Genomic DNA, 13,130 nt, shown 5'->3' with positions numbered 1-13,130 from the left:
AAACCCTGTCTCGAAAAACAAAACAAAACAAACAAAAAAGAATGCTGTCAGATGATGGTTCAACATTTAACCCTATTTTAAGAATGTACAAACATCATAAAATTCATGAACCAATACAAGTAGGAATACAGAGGAAAAAAGAAATGAACACCTTCACTTTCTTTCTTCTATAAATGTGCTCCTTTCAGGTCTCATTACTCAAGGCCAGAGAAATACTGAATATGGACCACTCTGCTTTCTTTATTTTTGAGGCAGGATCTTTCTCTATGACTTTAGCTAGCCTTGAACATGATATAAAACAGGCTGAACTGAACTCTTGAATGCAGGAATTACAAGGAACTCTTGAATTACAGGTGTGCACCACCACACCATGCCAATTACCCTCACTTTCTTGGAGTGATTTGACCAAATATATTAAAACTCTTCCTCATCAGCCTTTTGTTCTTTAAGGACTATAAAATATTTATAGCATGACAGTACAGTAATTGAAGAGATACTTTTAGAGTGTTTTGAGGCTCAGAGATAAAAGACATAATAAATCCAAAGTATTCCTTTTATTTTTTAAAGACATTATTTGCTCTACTAAAATCCAAACTATTAGCATAAAATAATTGTACTGAGAGTTTCTGAAAAATAATATGTCATTGTAAGGAGTTGCAGTGTTTGCCTTAAAAACTGAGTGCTTGGGGCTGGTGAGATGGCTCAGTGGGTAAGAGCACCCGACTGTTCTTCTGAGTTCAAATCCCAGCAACCACATGGTGGCTCACAACCATCTATAACAAGATCTGATGCCCTCTTCTGGAGTGTCTAAAGACAACTACAGTGTACTTACATATAATAAATAAATAAATCTTTAAAAAAAATAATAAAATATTTGTAAAAAAAAACAAAACAAAACTGAGTGCTTCTTTCTTTTAAGGATTTATGGGATTCTTTTAACCCTCTAAGACTGGGGAACAACCATGCTCTAAGAATGAAATTGGTTGTCCACTATAATCAAAATTATTATACAAAACAAATATTAAACATTCACTATTTATTAAGAATTGTGCTAGTTGGGCTCAGAGGATGTCTCAGCTGTTAAATGCTAGGCTCGCAATCAACAAGACAAGGATTATGCTAGGAGCTGATATTACAAGAATATAAATAATTCCCTTCAAGAAGTAAAATCTAGGGCTGGAGTGATGTTTCAGCTGTTAAACCTAGGGCCACAACCAAAATCCCCAGAAATAAAATCTGGAGAGATAGGATATGTGCAAAAATGTTTAGTCCGTGATAAAGAGCTTGCTGCAAATAGTGGGAATGAAGTCATCAAGCAAGAGGACCTGCACTGGGATCTCAAGAACAGAAAATAAACCAACTGAGAAAAAAAGGGAGGGCATTTCAAATCCGTTAATGAGTGATTCTCAAGTCCACTATGAGGTTGTTTAAAATATATTTTATATTAGTGAACATAAATCCATCCCATTTCTGAATTTTGATATGGCTGCGGTACCTCCATAAACATATCTTTGATTGTGACTTAGATGGTCATATTCAAAGTACATATTAGGAACCAACATGTTGGCATCCTCTGGAAGCATATTAAGAGATGCAAATTTTAGCACTTAATAAAGTTCTACTGAAACAGATTTACATTTTAACAAATATAATAATTAATATTTAAATATTTTATGTAGTACTTTTTATGAGACCATTTTTTTCCCGAGACAGGGTTTCTCTGTATAGCCCTGGCTGTCCTGGAACTCACTCTGTAGACCAGGCTGGCCTGGAACTCAGAAATCCGCCTGCCTCTGCCTCCCAAGTGCTGGGATTAAAGGCGTGCACCACCACCACCACCCGGCTGAGACAATTATTTTTAAATGCCAAGTAATGGTATCAAATCAGCAACTTTCAATATATGAAATTATATAGGACATGTAGTAAAGACAGGAGAACACAGGTTCTAGTTAAATACCCTTTTCAACCAATGTTTCCTTACTTTTATCAGCAAAATCCTAACAGATATCACTAGTTAACTGAGTCTTACTCAACAGGTTAGACATTGAAAGGTAACTAAGGAGACTCTCAATTCATTCAATCTGAGAACATTGTGTGTCTAGAAGGGGGAGTCAGGAAACTCTCAGAAGCTTTCCATTTCTATTGGGGTTTGTCCAAAGGGTCCTGTGTTTTTACTGTATTTTTATTTGCTAAAAGTTTGTCAACTCTGTGACTGTGAAAGTGAGTTCTTGGTTCTCAGAATGGAAATGCATTCTGAGAAATGAATTGTGAGGCAATTTTATCATTAGATGAACATCATAGAGTGACTATAGCATCATTTTGTGAGGAAAAATCTTATGAGACCACGGTTACATAGGCAGTCCTCTTTTGACACAAATGTGACATTGTACATAATTGTATACAATGATGAATAATGTATGCATTTTTGTTATGCCATATGCATATATCAATTATATGTGTTATATGTATTTATATTTGTGTCATTGTGTCAGTCAGCTTTCCATTACTGTGACAAAATGCCTAAAATAAATCAACTTAATAGATAAAAAGGTTAATTTGGGCCTACAATGTCACAGACTTCAGGCTATGGTCATTTGGCTCTGTTGTTTTAGATGTGTGGAAAAGCAGTCTGTTACAGCAAGGAGTAAAAAGTAGAGCAAAAGCTGGGCATGGTGGCGCATGCCTTTAATCCCAGCACTTGGGAGGCAGAGGCAGGTGGATTTCTGAGTTCAAGACCAACCTGGTCTACAGAGTGAGTTCCAGGACAGCCAGGGCTATACAGAGAAACCCTGTCACAAAACAAAACAAAACAAAACAGTAGAGCAAAGATGCTCACCTCATGGTGGCCAGGAAGCATGAGTTAGGAAGAAGCTTATAGGTCTCAATATGCCATTCAAGGACATGTCCCAGGGGCTGGTCTACAGTTTACAATGGAAGCCCAAAGAAGCTGGTTCTGATAATGGTGAGGGAATGTACCAGCTACAGGATAGATGGATTTACCAGGAAGAATGAGAGCAAACTTAAGGTGGGGGGGGGGGAGTTTCCTTCTTCCATGTCTTTATCTGGGCTACTGGTATCTAGGCTGGGTCTTCCTGCTTCAGATAATCTAATCAAGGAAATTTCTCACAGAAGTGTCCAGTGGATTATGCTTTATTTGGCTCCAGATGCAGTCAAGTTGACAAGCAAGATCATTATAGCTATCACAACTGTGCCCTCTAAAGCCTTGCCAGGTCCTGGATGTGGCACACTAAATACAACTCATGAATAAGATGTTAAATCCTTTTAAAATTTAAAATATATTGCTGTGTGTATGTGTGGTGTAGTGTGTGTGTGTGTGTGTGTGTGTGTGTGTGTGTGTGTGTGATGCAACAGCATATGTGTGAAGGTCAACAAACTACTGTGGGAATCAGTTCTCTTATTCCACCATATTGGGCCTTGGAATGGAACTTGGGTCATCAGGCTAGGTGGCAAGTACCTTTACCTGCTGATCCATCCTGCCTGCCAACCAAGACATTAAATCTAAAGAAATCTGTCATTTTGTTCTGTGACCACAGTGTAAAGAGTATATTCTCTTCTTGTTGCTTACTGAGATACCTGTCATAAACCCTAGTTAGCTTTGTATTAATAAAGGGTGTGTGTGTGTGTGTGTGTGTGTGTGTGTGTGTGTGTGTGTGTGTATGTGTGTAAAAAGGAAGAATTATGTAAGCAATGTCCTTCTTTCAGGCCTCTTCTGATGCAAGGAATTATAACAGTAACAAACAGAAAGAGATCTTCGTGTAAGGGCGAATGGCTTCAGGCACAACAGAGTTACAGTGAAGCAAAGTGACAGACCCAGGGTGCAAATTATAAGGAGGCCCTTGCTCTCAGGCTTGTCCAAGTGTAGAGCTGCTGCCTGCGTATGAGTGTCTCATTCCATTTTCAGTATCTATCTTTAGATATGATTCAGATGCCATATAATCTATGCATTTAAATTATTCAATTAAATGGTTTTTGAAAAATCATTCATAGATGCATATATACACATACATACATACATACATATATAAGAATTTTAGAACAACTTGAGAACATTTTCATCATCCCATAAACCCTGTGCCCTTCACTATCAGCCCTCTTATCAAATCTTTTGACATTCCCCCCTCTAACCCCCCTTGTCAAAGCAACCACAAATCCATTGTTATCTCTTTAAAGATTGCCCCACTGTAGTGAGATGGTGAGATGGCTCAGTGTGTAAGAGCACCCGACTTGCTCCAGAATTCAAATCCCAGCAACCACATGGTGGCTCATAACCATCCATAACAAGATCTGACTCCCTCTTCTGGAGTATCTGAAGACAGTTACAGTGTACTTACATATAATAAATAAATAAATCTTTAAAAAAAAAAGATTGCCCCCACTGTCAACATTTCCTTTAAATGAAACCATGTCATGTATGGGTCACTGTCATTGGTTTCTTTTAATTAGCATAATTTCTCTAAGATTTACTCATTTTAGCTGGTCATGATGGCTCATGCCTCTAATCCCAGCACTTTGGAGGCTAAGGTAAGAGGATTGCTGTGAGTTAAGGCTAACCTGGGTTACACACTGAGATCCAGGCCAACCTGGGTAACTGTATGAGATCCTGTTCCAAGACAAGAAAGATCTGTCTATCTTGTAACATGCTCAGGCTTTTTGTTTTCACTTGGTATCTTAATAAATACGAGAAGTATTAGATAGACTCTAGCACTCTTTTATGATAAAAACATGCAATAACCTTGGAGCTCAGGGAAACTTTGCATCTGGAAGAGGTCTACAGTTAACCAACACTGTAATTAATAATGCAGTGCTGGGCTTGGTCCTCAGTAGAATGAGGACCAGGAAGAAAAGGTCTGCTGTTGCCATTTTCATCCAGGGTCTAACTAGTGCAACTGAACAACAGTATAAAAAAAGATGTCAAAGGCATTCATATTGCAAAAGAAGAAATAAACTATTCAGAGGTGACATGATCTGTGTATATAAAAATTTTATTAGAATCAATAAATAGATTCTACAGAGTTTCAAGCTATGAGATCAACATAAAATCGAACCTAAACACTTGAACTGTGTGGAAATGAAGTTAACAAAACAATTTTCAATAGTATCAAATAGAATAAAATGTTGAATAATATATTTCACAAAATAAGCAGAAGACTTGCATTCTGAAGTCCCATGTTCATATATTTATGTGAAGATGAAGTTTCAGAAGTTAGACCTTGCTTTTCCTTTCACTTCCTTGTGACGTTCTTATGTGTCTGTTTGATAGTTACTATTGACTTATGTGTCCGTATTCATGAGATCTTAAAAAATATTTTTTCTTGTGAAATATTTGCCTGTGTTCAAGACAATACTGTCCTTATAAAACAATTTAAAAGATGCACACTCTCCTCTTTTGACGTTTGAAAGAATTTGCAATAGGTTGATATTAATCCTTAGTTAGATGGGAAATATAACACCATGCTTCTGTGACTCCTCGGGACATGCCACCTTCACAATGCCCTGACACAGCCACCAACCCAGATACTTCACGCTTAGGTTTTTAATTTTAGTTACTATATTTCTGTTTATAGAGTTACTTTAGACTCTTGCAAATTTGGAATCATATTTTCCAGGCCTTCCTAGTTTCTACAGAAATCTTCAAACCTTAAAAATATGTATCTATAGTCAGTATAGTTGTCATCTAAAATACCTATGCTTCAGGTTTTTCTTATCGTTATTTTCTTAGATCTTAAATCATGGAATTTAGTTTTTATATATATGCATATGTTGGACATTATATTTGGAACTCATTTGTGGGAATAAATTTAGACTTTCAGAGACTGTTCTTAGCTCTTAGGAAAATGTGCCTTGTTCCCGGGAGTTCAGCCATGTTGAGGCTTGGAATATTCTGCAACTGTCGTGAGTTTCTAGAAACTAATTCCACACACCTTCTTGTTCTTCTAGATTTACCTCCTCCAATCCTCCAGCTTTGTTCCTCACTCCCCACCCGCCCCCCAGTCTTCCCTACTTAATTTTCAGAATAAGACACATGTGACTGACTATACACATCTCCAGGAAATGCCATCCTAACTAGCAACCATAAAATAAAGAGAATGGCCTCTGCAATGTATGCTCACTACCCCCACGGTGATGACAGGAGGAAGTAGTGTGACTGACTCAAGCTGCAAGATCTGCTAAGATGGAGGGTGAAAGAGGAGCCTTTGCTCAAGGAAGCTCAGAGCTGGTACTGAAAAAAGGAGAAAGGGAAAACAAGCAGATAAAAAAAGACAAACAAAAACATATGCCTCCATACTGATTTCATTCATCATCTTGGACTTTACACCTCTCACCAATCTCTCTCTCTCTATCTCTCTCTCTCTCTCTCTCTCTCTCTCTCTCTCTCTCTCTCTCTGTCACACACACACACACACACACACACACACACACACCATCTATCAAATCACCTTTCTCAGTTCTTTCCAAAAGACCCCAATTCCCTTTTATCCTTCTATTTATTCACACACTGTATACTGTGTACCTAATTTTGTGCCATACGGTCTTCAATATGATAGAAAAACAGCGATACACAAACTGAAGGGCCCCTTCTTATCACATGGATTATTTGCCCTCTGACAAGTGGCATTTGCTAGCTTGATGTTAGTAAATAAAGTTTGGTGGTTAGTGGAAGAAAATGTTCAAAAAGTCTGCTGTATTTGAAAGCTCAAAAATAAGCTTCCTCTTTAAGTGCTATGGTACTTCAGCTAGAACATTGTGATATATGTATCATTCTGAACTTTCAAATTCATTTGAGGTTCACTTTCTTGCCCTAACAATAGTTCATTTTCTAATGAAATATAAGATCCAGCTTCTAATATAATGTGTGCACAGTGTAGTGCTTGTACACAAAGGGGAATTGAATCTGTTGGAGCCATTGAGTCTCTTGCTTAGAGACTATGATTTTATTTTGATAGTTCCTCAGTCTGATATATCTTGGATAAATGGCTAATTTTTCAACAAAAGGAAAAGGAACCAATGGATTACTGTTAAGGTGAGGAATAAAAAGCTATAATTTTCTGTTGATTTTATTGTTTTAAAATGTCTATGTAAACCAATAAGTTATATACATAATTATAAGTTTGTAGAGCTAGTAAGTATACATATGTACAAAATTATAAGTTTGAACAAGTTACATGCACATATAAAAATACATTATTAATTATATGTCCATACATATTGTACAATATCTCATAACACATAATTAGGAGTTTCTCTTTTTGTGTATATGTGTTTGTGTGTGTGTGTGTGGAGGCCAGAGGCTAACGTCAGGCATTTTCCTCAACCATTCTCCACGGCGTTCTTTTGAGGCAGAGTCTGTCACTGAACCTGGAGCTCACTGGTTTATCTAGACTGGATGGTCAGCGAGCTCCATGGATCCTGCTGCCTCCACCTTCCCAGAGCAGGGATGACAGCTGCACACTGCACATCTGGCCTTTACTTGGGCCCTGGACATGGTCCTCATGTGTGTGTAGCAAGTACCTCACTGACTGAGCCATCTCTCCAACCTCATGGGTTTTATCTTTACCTTTTCTACCCATCCTTTAGTTGACATCATCAATGAGTCTAAATATGCTTATCATCTATAGCTGCATTCAGCTGTATGTGACCCAAAACAAAACAAAACCTAAGTGGACTACCCAAAAGAAGTGCATTTTCCTTCTCTATACTGCACAAGAAGTCTCTGGAAAAGCAGACTGTATGTAGATGGTAAGAGGGGTCATGAGTAAGACTGTTCTCTTTTGGCTGTATCTGGCATGTTGTTCCTAGTCTCACAATCAGAAGATGACGTCACCTTTGACATCATTTAGACATTGTAGGCAAGAATGTGAAGAGCAAAAGGTTCATGTCGGTCACCTCTGCTTGCTGACCCCCTTTAAACTGTTTCCCCATGAGTCCTGGGGCTCCCGGGGAAATGGGCCAGGCTGCCTAGCTGACTGTGTCCCAGACAACTTGACTGGCTGAGCCTCTCAGGTCAGGTTACTTAGGTGATTCTTGTTTAATTTTAGTTATTAGTTTTATTCTGGTGTTGATTAACAAACAGTTTTGTTACAAATTAGATAGAAAGCCCTAGCCATCTATTAGAAAAAAATTTTAGGTTGTCTGTGCAACAAACAACAAAACATACCTCAATGGCTTATAACCATAGGAGTGAGTATACAATATTTCCAGAAACAAGAAGTTTTCCATTGATCGAGCCCACTCCAGGATTAATTTAGTCAGTGGCCCAGACCCTTTATCATCTCTCTCTCCATAAAGACAAGTAGCTAGGCCATTTCAAGTATCATCTCTGATCCTAAACATTTCCAAGGGCAGAAAAGAATGATGTGTGGTTTTTGTTAACCTGAGACACTTTTTTCAGAAGTCCCTGGCAAATGTATACACCTGCATAATAACTATGCTGCAAGGTGCATGAGCCCACGTGAGTGCTTTAGATTAAACATGATTCCTGCCTGGCTGGGTTGAGGGAGCCTAGGCCGAAAGATGGAACCTGTGTAAATATGGAGTCCTGTCAGCATGAGAAAAGGAACAAGTGGTATATGCAAATACTCTAGCAGTGTCTGTTAAGATCTGGGGATAAGGGCTGGTGAGATGGCTCAGTGGGTAAGAGCACCCAACTGCTCTTCCGAAGGTCCAGAGTTCAAATCCCAGCAACCACATGGTGGCTCACAACTATCCGTAACAAGATCTGACTCCCTCTTCTGGAGTGTCTGAAGTCAGCTACAGTGTACTTAAATATAATAAATAAATAAATCTTAAAAAAAAAAAAAAAGGATCTGGGGATAAAACAACAAAGAGGAGAGAACAAAAGCAGGGTTGGAAACAGAGAGGCCACACTCCCCTACATTCTTGAATGCACAGCAGCATCAAAATACCCCCAGAGAAGCCAGGCAGGACAAAAATCACTGCAAACTTAGCTATTTTTTTAGCTTGTGGCAGGAAGATTGCAAATTCAATGCCAGCTTGGGCAACACGATGAGATGTAGCCTCCAAATAAAAAGGGGCCATGGATATAGCTCAGTGGTAGGGTACTTAGCCAATGTGTTCAAGACAGTGGATTTAAAAGCAAAAGCAAAGCAAAGAAAACCCTAGGGAAGGCATCAAAAGCTCATATACCATCCCCCTAGGAAACTGAAGAGGAAATGAGTTCATGCAAAGGGTAGCAGGTACTTAATTCTCATGGTTGAATACACTGACCTGACATCAGAGGAAATAATAATTTGGCCTCATGAAGTATCAAATTACTGTTATAAACATTGTCCCACAAATAGCCCATTTCTGCTGTGCTATGTGCCCACCGAACACTTGAAGAAATTATTTTGATGTTTGATCTCAGTCAGGGCAGAGTAAGCCAAAATGGTTCTGTGGCCTACCTACTTTTATTTAACGTATTCTCTGTGATCAGAAAAAAAATGTAATATTTGTCTAGAGTGCTTGATCTTTTATTTGAAACTTTCACGGGTCATTTTGGAAATATTTTTTATGAAATCTTTAAAAACCTGAAGCAATGAAAGCGAATGACCCTAAAAACTGGCCATATGCCTTTCAAAACCGGTTGAGCCAGTTCCCTTCCTCCCCTTGTAAACTAAAGTATTAAATAGTTAAAACCAGCCACAAAGATTGTGGTTTATTTATTACATGTATTCAAGATGAAAGGGGATATAGTCTCAGCAAGTGGGCTGGGGATCGCTCAGGTTCTGTAGCTAGCCTCGCCACATTTCCTCCCCCTCCTTCCCCCCCCCCCCCCCCCCCCCCCCCCCCCCGCCTTTGAGCATGTCTTTTGGTTACCATGGGAACTAGAGGTCTTAGGGAGAAGAGATTGCTTTGAATACTGGACTAAGCAAGAGGGAGATTTGGGTACAGGTGTAGACAGTGGTTTTAGATAAGGAAACAATGAGAGCTGGGGTCTATGTGGCTGCGTCTGTGATAAGCATTCCACACTATTTTGCAGAGAAGCAGAAAAGACAGCCATTATGCCTCAAAATATAACGTGACACAGAGAACCTAATGCTTGGTGGAGCAGTTCTGTGTGGCCTCTGTGTTGTTTTCCCTGCACCACCGTTTTGGTGTCTTTATCTGCTGAACATGAGTGGCGGGACCCAGCACATCCATCATCGCACCCCGTTCCCTAGCATCAGATTATCTCCAATGCAGGCACATGACTGCTTCAGGATCTGTGCTCCTGGAAGGGATGTTACAGTCTCCAAATCGCAGAGTAGTCATGGGGTATTAAGCTATCTTAGCTCCCATAGCCCTGAAGATAAGCAGTAACTGCCAAGCTGAGACTGGCTTAGAAGAGGGCTATGCTGGGTGGGCCTGGGGAGATGGCTCAGTGGTTAAGATGGCCCAGCTGCTCTTCCAGAGGATGCTGGGTTCAATTCCCAGAACCCACCTGACAGCTCACAACAGTAGTCTGTAACCGTCCCACAGAGACCTGACACCCTCAGACAGACAGACAGACAGACAGACAGACAGACAGACAGACAGGCAGGCAGGCAGGCAGGCAGGCAGGCAGGCAGAATTCCCACTTAGCAGTTTATTCTGTTCAGTTCTGCCTTGGGTACAGCCACCTCCTGGGGTCCCGCTGCCACACGTGCAGTTTTAGAAATTAATTCTGGCTTGTTCCCATCACAGAGGAAGACCCAGCCTTCATTTTACATTCTGAGAACTATTTTTAATTTTTTATTGGGGTTTTTTTATTTGTGGACGTGGAGAGCTGCATGCTCATGTGTAGAGACCAGAGGACAGCTTGGTGAGTGGGTTCTCACTGCCCATGTGAGTCTCAGGGATGGAGCTCAGGTTACTCACTGAGCCATCTTGCCATCCTGTCCTTTTCTTTTCTAAGATATAACCATTTTCATTTTTTTAAAGATTTATTTATTTATTATATATAAGTACACTGTAGCTGTCTTCAGACACTACAGAAGAGGGCATCAGATCTTGTTACGGATGGTTGTGAGCCACCATGTGGTTGCTGGGATTTGAACTCTGGACCTTTGGAAGAACAGTCGGTGCTTTTACTCACTGAGCCATCTCACCAGCCCCCTGTCCTTTTCAAAATACGTTGTTGTTACACATTTTATTGACTGCAGTACTGACTTGAGTCGGGGGAGTAGTGGCATTCTTGGTCCCTGAGAACTGGAAATTTCTTCTGCTCAAAGCTGCTGCTGACTCACGCTGCTTCCCCATGAATCACGGACTGATTGTGTCACTTATTTATTATAAATCTGCCCTTTTGTCTTGTTTCCCTTTATTTCCTAATCTCATATTGGCAGAAAGGAAATGTGGTGATGCTGAACCCTTGGAAAGTACATCCGTTCCGCAGCCCCAGCGGCGCGTAACTTGAGCGTTGTGATCCTTGACTTTTATTCTTTTCTACTTGTTCTTGGGTTTTCATTCGACTCTTTCCGTAAGCTGTCTTTACAATGCTTGAATTGCAAGGATACACAAAAGAAGCTATTTTACGACATACTAAGGAAAGGATGTTGTGTTCCAGTTTATAATAGTAGCTGTGGAGATACTTTATTTCAAAAAGACTGAACGCATTGCACTTTGAAGCAGCTTCAATAATTAAATTTAAGGCACCAAAAAACCCAATGAGTACTTTTTGATTCTAAAGTATTTTTATCTAGGTGGTAATTTAATATACTTTTACTGTGTTGATGGCTTTACATATTAATATTTTATATTCATTTCATAAAACATAGATGGATCTACATGTCAGACTGTCTTCATGATATTTCATGGTTTCTTTTTACTATACTATGGCCTATTTAAAATGATTTTATATTTGCTGAATTAGAAATGAAGACTCACTTTTGTTGCAAATAAATATGCAAATATTTAAGACTCTGAGCGGTGACCGGGTCATCTGTTTCCCTACCCCCTCCCCCATAGCCCATCTGTTGTAGTCTGCAGAAATACTGGTTACATAATCTACATTCTGTCTTTAACAGAAACTCAACCAAACATCTGATATGTCCAAGGTAAAGCTGTACAGAATATGTTGTAAGAAAAAATTTTAAAAACATACCATATGATATTTGATAATTTAGAAACATTTTGTACCATATGGAGGAGGTGGGAAGTAGACAGGGAGGAGATGGACCCTGGAAATTATAGACAAGGTATTTATTTAAGACAATGGAGAGGAAGGAGATGTCTGTAAACACAGATATATCTTAGGTAAAGCTCACCCTTATCTCCCCATGTTATCTTCCCTTCGTCCAAGGCTTTTTCCTACCACGTGTCCCTATTTTGCCCCTGTAAAGACTGGTGTCTCTGGGCCACCGTCAGTTAGCTCATCCCTCCTCCCACCTCAAATCTTGACCAGTACAGTTTGTTATCAAATGTTTGTTAACGGGGCTAGAGATATAGCTCAGCTGGTTAAAAGCATATACGGCTGTTGCAGAGGATCCAAATTCAGGCCGCTCACAACCACCTTTAACTTTGACTCCAGAGGGGAATCAGACATCTCTGGACTCTGTAGGCACTCACACTCAAGTGTGTAGCTCCCCCCTCTCCCTGCCGCCACATAGACACACATATACGTAAGATTAAAAATCAACCTTTCAAAAAGTTTTTCATTTGTCTTTTTAAAATTATGAATGAGTCAGAGTGGTGGGGCAAACTACACGAACTACCAGTAACCTAAGAAGTAGAGGCAGGAGGGCCGTGAGATTGAGACTAGCGTTGGCAGAGTAGGAAGACCCTGCTTTAAAATATGATGAGGCTGCCCTTGGCTGCGCCGAGTGTTTGTCGTCTTAGTTTAGATGGGAGAAGAGTGCTTTGAGCGCTTCATTTCTTTCCACATGTGGTTATAGGCATCTAAGGACCTCTCCATGAGGTCAGGCACTGAAGTAACCAAGCAGACACTTCTCTGACCATACATAGTAATGAATACAGTCTGCAAAGAAAAAAAAAAGCTTAAAAATGTCGTTGAATGAACAGATGGCTACAGTTCTCCACAATTAGCCACAGAAAATCTCCAGAAGAGAAATTGCATCTCTAAGGATTCTGCACTGTAATATTCAAGTGTTCCATTTTCATTCGGGAAGTAGTAAAATAATTATATAATCTAA

The sequence above is a fragment of the Mus pahari genome, chromosome 1 (genome assembly GCF_900095145.1).
Source record: "Mus pahari chromosome 1, PAHARI_EIJ_v1.1, whole genome shotgun sequence".
In the NCBI taxonomy this organism is placed as follows: Eukaryota; Metazoa; Chordata; class Mammalia; order Rodentia; family Muridae; genus Mus; species Mus pahari.
This window is presented reverse-complemented; position numbering follows the sequence as displayed.